We start from the raw sequence: 9685 nt of genomic DNA, 5'->3' as shown, positions 1-9685 counted from the left end.
TGAGATTGCTGGGAGAAATATCAATAACCTCAGATATTTATTTATTTATTTATTTAAAGTTTTTATACGCTGTCCCCATTGCTACATAGCCTCAGGACAGCTCACATCTACAAATAAATAAAACAATACAATTACAATAAAAACTTGGAAACACACTGGCTGCACAATTAAAACTAGAAATATTAAAGATTATTAAAATACTGTTTGAATAAAAAGCCAATAACGAAGGCGCCAAGTGGACCTCTCTGGGGAGCTCATTCCACAGATGGGGCGCCACCGCAGAGAAAGCCCTCCTCCGGGTACTTTGCTTCCTGATATCTCTTACGGAAGGCTCCCGGAGGAGAGCCCCTGCTGCCAATCTCAAGGGGCGGGAGGGCAAATATGGCAGATAATGTAGATAATACCACTCTAATGGCTGAAAGTGCAGAGGAACTAAAGAGCCTCTTGATGCTGGTGAAGGAGGAGAGCGCAAAAGTTGACTTGAAACTCAACATTAAGAAAACTAAGATCATGGCATCCAGTCCTCTCACTTCCTGTCAAATTTACTTTTCTGGGCTCCAAGGTCACCGCAGATGGGGGCTGCAGCCAAGAAATTTGTTGTATCCCACGGTTTTACGAATGAGACCAGAGACTAGTTGGAATTTTCAAGAGGGGATTTATTACCTGCAGGGACCACACTCGTTGGAGTGCGGTCCTGAGCAGAAGAGAGCAGCTTTTTTATACTCTTTTACAACTATGCAGGTGCTTGAATAACAGCGAACAATGGGGGAACCCCACTGAGCTACATTTGCACATTTCTCATGCTAAAGCAAGCAAGCGAGGGTACAAGGGTGTAACGTCTGCAGTTATGCTTGAGCGTAGCCTGCTTTGTTTCTATCCTTGCGTAGCGTGCACATTCGTTGGGGTTCTTGTTCTTGTTCTCACACGAACAGGACACCCTGATCATGCTTTTTACCCGTGACGAGCCATGCCCTGGCTGCATGTTCGATTATGGGGGGGGGGGGTTACATTCCCTACTGGTCTTCTTGGGGAATCGAATCATCGAGTCAGCGAGCCGCTAGCGGATGCTGTTTGTAACCAACACCCTGGCCCTGGCATGAAGTGCCAGTACTTTCACAGAGCCAATGCGCTGCTGGACAAGGCGGGTAACCCAACGGAGCAGGAGGGGGCTGAAAATAAAGAAAAATAACAACCCTAAAAAGGGTCCAGCAAGGGAAGAGAGCAGGCTGGTCAGCCAGGGGGACCAGTTAAAGAGGCGCTGATACCAGTTGGAACCCCCCTGGCAGCGCCTTTCCCGGTCCTCCAGGCGGGCTTTGACTAGGTCTAGACTGTTACGGATGATACCTGGATGATTTGCATAGAAGCAGCATTTCTCACCCAAGGCAGCACATAAGCCGCCTTGTTTCAGCAAAAGTAAATCTAGTCCTCTCCTATTTTGGAGGGCCACCTCAGCAAGGGAGTCAAGAGATTGTTCTAAGAACTTGATGGAGCCATGGAGTTCCTGCAGGTCTTTATCAACTTGCTCAGAGAGGTGGAATATGTCCTCGTTACCTTTTATCAAGGCACCAGCCCCGACAGCCGTGGAGCCTGCGATGCCCAGCCCAGCTAAAGGAGGAGCGAGGAGAGGCACAGCGCGCCGGACACGCGAATCCAGGGAAGCAGCCGCGGGGGTCATCTCTCCGTTGGCGAGAAAAACCTTTGGGAGCACGAAAGTTAGAATACAAAGATCCGACTGAGGAGCTTGCGCAGCCACAGGACTGAGAGGGGTTAGGAGAAGGGTGGAGGAAATGCACGGGGTGAGGCCAGATCAGCAAGCGAAAAGAGTCCCATTCGGGGCTGCCAGGAGATAGGGGCATGCTGTGGGGGTAAGGAGTAAGGTAGCAGCACATCGTGGATCATTGCGAGGCCCACTGGGACCCGTGACACAGGTCCCTTGACCTGAGAACTCTTCTAATGTAATAGAGGGGTGGAGCCCCCATGGGCAGGTGCTCCCATAATTTTCCGAGTAGGAGATATTAGCAAAGACGGAAAAAGAGACATTTACTCCTACTCCAGTGTAAAAAGGGGGCTGGGGACTCAGGCATAACCAACATGTTTCAGTAATGTTTGGTTGGTCCCGTTGAGGATTTCAAAAACTGCAGACACTAATGTAAATGCGCGGCTGGATGACGGTCGGCTAGCAGCCCAGGCTGGAGCACGCTGTGTGCGAGGGTCAGGGATGCGGTGAGTGGGGGTGGGGTTCCCTACCTGAGGGCGAGGGTGGGCCTGGTTGGGTCCCACCGGGCCCCAGGGTTGTGAGATAACCCGCTTCTGAATCGTGAAAAGTATGCCCAGATCAGGACCATACAGATTCAAGCGCAGCCCCCAGGTTTTACCTTTTACCCAAGAATCTTCTCTGCCTCGTCTGATCTTGAGGCTCAGGGGGTTACGTCTGCTGGTCTCCGCCTGGCCGGCCTGCACCCTTTTCACCGTGAGCCATGGATCCTTATCTTGGCCTTCCAACCAGGTAGTGAAAGTCTCGCAACCCCATCGGGCACAGTAGAAGTTGGGCGCGTCACCGCAAGTGGGGCTCCCATCCAATGGACAGCCATAATATTGCTCCTGAGACAGTCCCCTTTCCAAGGTATCAGTTCCACATCCATAACCTCAGATCAGGCGCCCCCCCCCCAACCGTGTCCACCGAAAAAGGGCCCGGGTTGGTCCACCCGGGCAGAAACAGTTGGCAGAAATCTATGTGGAAGTCCGGGGAGGTATCGTGGGTGTGAGTCAGGACGGTTGCTACTGGTGGGGAGATCTGCCAATCAGTCTGCAATGTCTATTCCATGGTAAGTGGCTGGTGTGGGTTCGAGAGGGGACAGCCTACTGGGCAGGCGAGAAGAATCAAGAGGGCTGCTGGGAGGAGGAGGAGACCCTTTTCAACTTGACCCGCAGAGGGTTTCCGGTTTGGTGTACCATCCATTGTTCCGAGAGGACCGGCGAGGCAGGCTTTATCTGTGTTATATGGAACCAGTGGGGTTTTTTGGCCAGTCTTACCGCCGTGGGAGTGGAAAGGATCACCTGGAAGGGTCCTAGCCACCAGGCACCTAGGGTGACAGGGTGAAAGTTCTTTAGCCAGACCCAATCTCCCGGGTTTACGCGTGGGGGAGGGTCGGCCGTGGGGTCCGGAGCCTCAGTAGTCCCGCCCATGTTGGACTGAACCTGTTGGCAAATATCATGCTGGACGCGATCGAGGGCCTGCAAGGACTCAAGCAAGTTGTGGTTAGACAACTCGGCGCGCGTCTCCTCCGCCAGGCGGGGGAGCAGAGGGGGCGGTCGCCCAAATACAATTTCAAAGGGGGTAAAACCGTTCCTATAAGGGGAATATCGCGTGCGTAGGAGGGCAAATGGAAGGAGGTCCGTCCAGGGGCCGCCAACTTCAAGTGTGTATTTTGTTAAGGTTTCCTTTAACGTTCTGTTCATCCTCTCTACCTGTCCTGAGCTCTGCGGCCTATACACACAATGCAGCTTCCAATCAATTCCTAGAGCCTTGGCTACCAATTTGGAAGTTTGGGCGATGAACGCCGGACCATTATCTGAACCCAGAGCTAGGGGTACGCCAAATCTGGGTAAAATTTGATGCAGGAGAGTCCGGGCAACAATCAAGGCTGTCTCTCCCTTTGTAGGGAACGCTTCGACCCACCCGGAATGGGTGTCGATGAAGACCAGTAAATAGCGATACCTACCTCAGGTAGGTTTTACCTCAGTGAAGTCTATTTCCTAGTGCTCTCCCGGCTGGGATCCTCGATGGTGGACGCCCGGGGCGGTGGAGAGCCGGCTAGGACCAGCGTTAACTCCCGCACAGGAGGCGCACCCGGAGGTTATGGAATCAGCCAGAGTCGATAGTCCGGGCAGGTAGAAATGGGGTCGGAATAGCTGACAGAGTCGGGCCGTTCCCAAGTGTGTGGCTCGATGGGTCTGGAGAAGAAGATCCCCCCCAAGTGCTTGGGGGAGAAAGATTCTTCCATCGGGGTGTTTCAGCCATCCCGCCTCAGTCTCAGAGCACCGCAACTTCCTGCCCAGCTCGATATCTTCCTTCGAGTAGGTTGGTCGGTCCGGGAGAGCCCGTGACGGCATCTGAACCGAGAGAATTTTGAGAGCCCCTACTGGTCTTAAGGCAGCCTCCTTTGTGGTTCTATCAGCGAAGTTATTTCCCTGCGAGACCGCCGAACCATCCCGTTGATGCCCAGGGCAATGAATTATAGCTATTCGTTCAGGTAGCCAGAGGGCTTCTAGGAGGGACATAATTTTGTTTGCATTCTTAATGTCCTTCCCTCCAGAGGTTAGCAGCCCTCGTTCCTGGTATAGTGCTCCATGGACATGAGCCGTGGCGAAAGCGTATCGGCTGTCCGTATAAATGTTGAGAGCTTTTCCCTTCCCCCACCGGAGGGCCTGTGTCAGGGCGACAAGTTCTGCCTTTTGTGCTGACATGCCATGCCCCAGAGCCTGTGCCCATATTACCTCAGAACTGGTGACTACCGCTGTTCCCGCATATCGAATCCCGTCCTTGACAAAACTGCTCCCGTCTGTAAACAAATTGAGGGCTGGCTGTCCTAGCGGAACGTCCGTCAGGTCTGGTCTGGTGCCGGTCAGGGTGTCGAGGACTTCAGCACAATCATGTGTGGGACTCTCGTGTTGATCGTCTGGCAGTAGGGTCGCTGGATTAAGGACCGCTGCTTTGGAAAAGGTGACCCGCAGAGGGTCCAATAAAAGTACCTGGTACTGAGTCACTCAGGCGTTGGAGATCCACCGATCCGGTGGACTGCGGAGGAGGGTTTCCACGGCATGAGCCCCAGTGACTTGGAGGTCCTGGCCCAGGGTCAGTTTCTTGGCCTCTTTCACCAGGACCGCTGTCGCGGCAATTGCTGTCATGCAAGTGGGCCACCCCGCCACCACTGGGTCTAGTCGTTTCGATAAATATGCAACAGGCCATCTCCATGGGCCCAAAGTCTGGGTTAAAACTCCTTTTGCTATACCTCGAGCCTTGGCCACAAAGAGTTCGAAGGGTTTCTTAAGGTCAGGTAGGGCTAGAGCGGGGGCCGTGGTAATAGCCCTTTTAAGAGCCTGAAATGCTGATTGCTCAATCTCAGTCCACATGAGGGAGTCACCTTTTCCTCCCGTGTTGGTATAGAGGGGTTTCGCTATCTCGGCAAAGCCGGGGATCCACAGCCGGCAGTACCCTACCGTGCCCAAGAATTCTCTGGCTTGTCGTTTAGTCGTAGGCGTGGGAATATTCTGGATTGCTCGGACTCGGCTGGCCGACAGTGTCCGTTTTCCCCCACTTAGATCATATCCCAAATAGGTCACCCTCTGACTACAGATTTGTGCCTTCTTTATCGAAACCCGATAATCCATGGAGCCCAGAGCGGCCAGGAGGTCTCGAGTCACCTGCAGGCACACAGACGCGGACTCCGCCGCCAAGAGCAAGTCATCCACATATTGCAAAAGGGTAACCTCGGGATGGGTTTCCCGGAAAGGGAAAAGGTCTCTACTCAGAGCTTCATCAAAGAGAGTAGGGGAGTTCTTGAACCCCTGTGGCAGCCGGGTCCACGTAAGTTGGCCCAAGAAGCCCTGGTCCGGATCCGTCCATTCAAAGGGGAAAAGAGGCTGGCTCACCGGGGCCAGCGGTATGCAAAAGAAAGCGTCTTTTAAGTCCAAGACCGAGTACCACTCCCGGTCTGGTGGCAGCTGACTGAGTAGTGTGTAAGGGTTTGGCACAGTTGGGTGGACAGTCTCTACCCGGGCGTTTACCTCACGTAAGTCCTGAACTGGCCGGTAGTCCTCGGTGCCGGGCTTCTTGACTGGTAACAGCAGGGTGTTCCATGGCGACCTGCAGGGTACTAAAATTCCTGCTTCCAGCAGTCTCTGTATATGCTTACGTATTCCTAACTTCGCCCTGGCTGGAATGGGGTATTGGGGTTTCCGAAACGGTGTGGCCGAACTGCTGACCTGTACCACGATGGGTGGCTGATGAGCCGCTAGACCAGGAGGGTTGTTTTCGGCCCATACTCCTGGAATTTATTTTTGGAGTTCTTTTAAAGCCTCAGAGGGGCTTTCTGGCACCTGACTTTCGAAGAAGAGATACTTGTCTTGCAAGGGTACAGTAAGCAGAAGGGCAGCAGGCTGCGGAGAGCCCAGGCTGAGGTGGGTGCTGTCCTCTTGGAATGACACCGAGGCTCGCAATTTTCTTAAGAGGTCTCGTCCCAGGAGGGGGAAGGGACATTCAGGGATTACCAAGAAGGAATGAGTTATAGTCCCTTTTCCCAGATCAGTCACACGAGCTGAAGTCCAAGGGTAAGCCCTGGGTCGCCCCGTTGCCCCTATGATCTGAGTCTTTTCTTCAGTAAGATGGCCGACCCCCTCCCAGAGAACTGAGTGGGCTGCCCCGGTATCTACCAGGAAGGTGGTTGGGTGGCCCCCCACAGTTAAGGTTACCAAGGGCTCTCAGGGGCCCAAATTGACAGAGCCCTGGCCCCTTCAGTCTTCCTCAAGAGTGAGGAGACTCTTTCCTTTTGGGTTCACTTTCTTCTTACGGGGACACTCGCTTTTCCAGTGGCCCATCTCCTTGCAGTAGGCGCATTGATCTTTTTCTAGGCGGGGGCGACCCCCATTCCTCTGTGGACCCCCTCGATTCCTGTCGCTAGTTTCCTGCATGGTCGCTAAGACGACTTTGGTTAATTTCTTTGTGCCTGCATCTTCTGGGTCCTCACAATTATTAAGAACCTTCTGAGCTATCTCGACTAGTCCACTGAGATTCTTCCCTTGAAACCCATCTACCTTTTGAATCTTTTCCCTAATGTCTGGGGCCGACTGTGTAACAAAGGCTATGTTTATTGCCCGCGGGTTTTCGGCCGCCCGTGGGTCTATAGGTGTGTATTGCCTATATGCCTCAAGTAGGCGTTCCAAGAAAGCGGCGGGGGATTCCCGGGGGCTCTGAACTATCTCACTTACTTTAGACAAATTGGTGGGCTTCCGGGCTGCACCGCGGAGACCCTGCAGAAGAAGTTGGCGGTACCTAGTTAGAGCTCCTTCCCCAGCAACCGTATTTGGATCCCAGTTGGGTTGTTGGGCTGGGAGGCTCGTTTCCAGACTAACCGGGTCAGTGGTGGGTTGGCCATCTGTGCCAAGAACCTGCTTCTGAGCCTCGAGGTGAATCCGATCGCGCTCCTCGGAAGTAAAAAGAACCTGCAAGAGTTGCTGGCAGTCATCCCAAGTAGGGCGATGGGTGTGAAAAACCGTTTCTAGTAACGAGATCAAGCCTTGTGGTTTTTCAGAGAAAGGAGGATTTTGTAGTTTCCAGTTATACAGGTCACTTGTGGAGAAAGAGACATAAACCATAAACAGACAGCCCGTCCCCTGTGCAGGGGCAAGCTCCTGGAGGGGCAACAGAGTGGAGGGCTCAGGGCCGGGATCGGGGGAGGCCGGCAACACCCGTATGTCCCTGTGGCCAGAGGATGGCAAGGGCAGAGTGGACTTCGGAGGGACAGATGGACGGGGGCCATACGGAAGTCCACTCTGCGTTCGGGACGGACTGAGGGAAGTGTGGGGCAGGCTCCCAGTAGCCTGGGAATTCGGGGCATAGGGAGGTGGCTGAGTCCATGTGTCCAGGGCATCCTCCGGCCCCGTCTGATCATCTGCGAGGATGTGGGGTTTTGTGGATGGGGTGAGGGGTGATCTGACGTGGGGTTCGCCGCCCTTTTTAACTGTAAGGAGAGAAAGACACATGGATCCTGGGAGTTTCCGTTGACACCGTTTAATGTAACCAGGTCTCGTCTTGGCGATGTCCAGCCACGTCTCTATATATGGAATCTGATCTGGGTGTCCAGGACTCCGAAGGATTACAGCCTCAACGTTCCTAATCAAGATCAAATCAAAAGAGCCCTCTGAGGGCCATCCCACGTCAAAAGTGGTCCACTCTAATTCACAAAGGGTCTGGAGGGTCCCTGGCTTGACGGAGACCCCGAATCCTGAAGCCCTCTTAAAGAAATCATAAAAGTTATTCAGAAGACATTGCAAAGGGGTGGTCGGGACGGACTGGCCCTGCCCCATTTTCAAGTCCTGTAAAAAGATTACTCAAGTGTCAGATCAACAAAACAGATGAAACATCAACAAGACAGACGACAGACAACAAGACAGACAACAGAAGACAGCAAGACAGACGACAAAACAGACAGTCTAGACAAACGCACAACTTAAACAGGAACTGAGGCCGGGGGCGACGTCTCGGCCCAGACCAGAAAGTGGCCCGTGCTGCGTCCAGCAGGCTTTTCTTTCCAATACCAGATCTGCAGATATTCAGAACAGATGGCGGGTAACCGCCGTGCGCACTTACCGATTACTCCTCTCTCGGCTAGTCAGATGTCCCACCGAACCGGGGTAGAGGCATAAGATGCCTATGGGCCCGTCCCTGGTGTTGCGGGGAGGCAAGACCGGTAGTCTCAAGATCTCGCTGGGGCCTCCAAATGTTGTATCTGGCGGTTTTACAAATGAGACCAGAGACTAGTTGGAATTTTCAAGAGGGGATTTATTACCTGCAGGGACCACACTCATTGGAGTGCGGTCCCGAGCAGAAGAGAGCAGCTTTTTTATACTCTTTTACAACTATGCAGGTGCTTGAATAACAGCGAACAATGGGGGAACCCCACTGAGCTACATTTGCACATTTCTCATGCTAAAGCAAGCAAGCGAGGGTACAAGGGCGTAACATCTGCAGTTATGCTTGAGCATAGCCTGCTTTGTTTCTATCCTTGCATAGTGTGCACATTCGTTGGGGTTCTTGTTCTTGTTCTCATGTGAACAGGACACCCTGATCATGCTTTTTACCCATGACGAGCCATGCCCTGGCTGCATGTTCGATTATGGGGGGGGGGGTTACAACAAAATTAAAAGACGCTTGCTCCTGGGGAGGAAAGCTATGGCAAATCTAGACAGCATACTAAAAAGCAGAGACATCACCCTGCTGACAAAAGTGCATATAGTCAAGGCTATGGTTTTCCACATTGCAATGTATGCCTGTGAAAGCTGAACCATAAGGAAGGCTGAGCACCAAAGAATTGAGGCCTTTGAATTGTGCTGGGGAAGACTCCTGCAAGTCCCTTGGACTGCAAGGCAATCAAACTGGTCAGTCCTAGAGGAGATCAACCCTGACTGCTCTTAGAAGGCCAAATATTGAAGATGAAACTCAAATACTTTGGCCACCTAATGAGAAGGAAGGAGAAACTGAGGAGTTTTGGGATACACCAAAGCACTGTCCGGTGGATTGATGTTCGTCCATCGTTTCTGATGAGGACCTTGACATCGAATGGGTTGTGAGTTGTCCACGGTGTGTCCGCAGGTGGCTGATAAGGCTGATACGGGCATGGAGTGTTCTGCCACATGTTAGGCAGACCTAACATGTGGGCACCATTGTTGCAACATTTGCAACTCTGGCTCTACGGAGTGCTCGCTTCTCTTGTGCTATGGTTGTCCTTCTGGCTTCAGAAGTTTGGCAGCCTTGGTGGATCAGCATGTGCAATGTCAATTGGTCTTGTGCCAAGTTCTCCCAGGAGGTGGTGTCGATAACCAGAAACTTGAGAGAAGCTTTCAGCATGTCTTTGTATCACTTCTTTTGTCCCCTTTGCGATCGCTTTCCTTGAGACAGCTCACCATA

General features: G+C 52.7%; 1 pseudogene; it reads right to left on the bottom strand.

Annotated features, from left to right (window-relative positions):
* Positions 1-3303: 3303 nt before the first annotated feature.
* Positions 3304-8085, bottom strand: LOC123031928 (annotated as a pseudogene).
* Between the last annotated feature and the right edge of the window lie 1600 nt (positions 8086-9685).

The sequence above is a fragment of the Varanus komodoensis genome, unplaced genomic scaffold, assembly GCF_004798865.1.
Source record: "Varanus komodoensis strain SLA01 unplaced genomic scaffold, ASM479886v1 scaffold51, whole genome shotgun sequence".
Taxonomy (NCBI): domain Eukaryota; kingdom Metazoa; phylum Chordata; class Lepidosauria; order Squamata; family Varanidae; genus Varanus; species Varanus komodoensis.
Note: the sequence above shows the minus strand (reverse complement) of the source record. Positions and strands in the feature narration are given on the sequence as shown.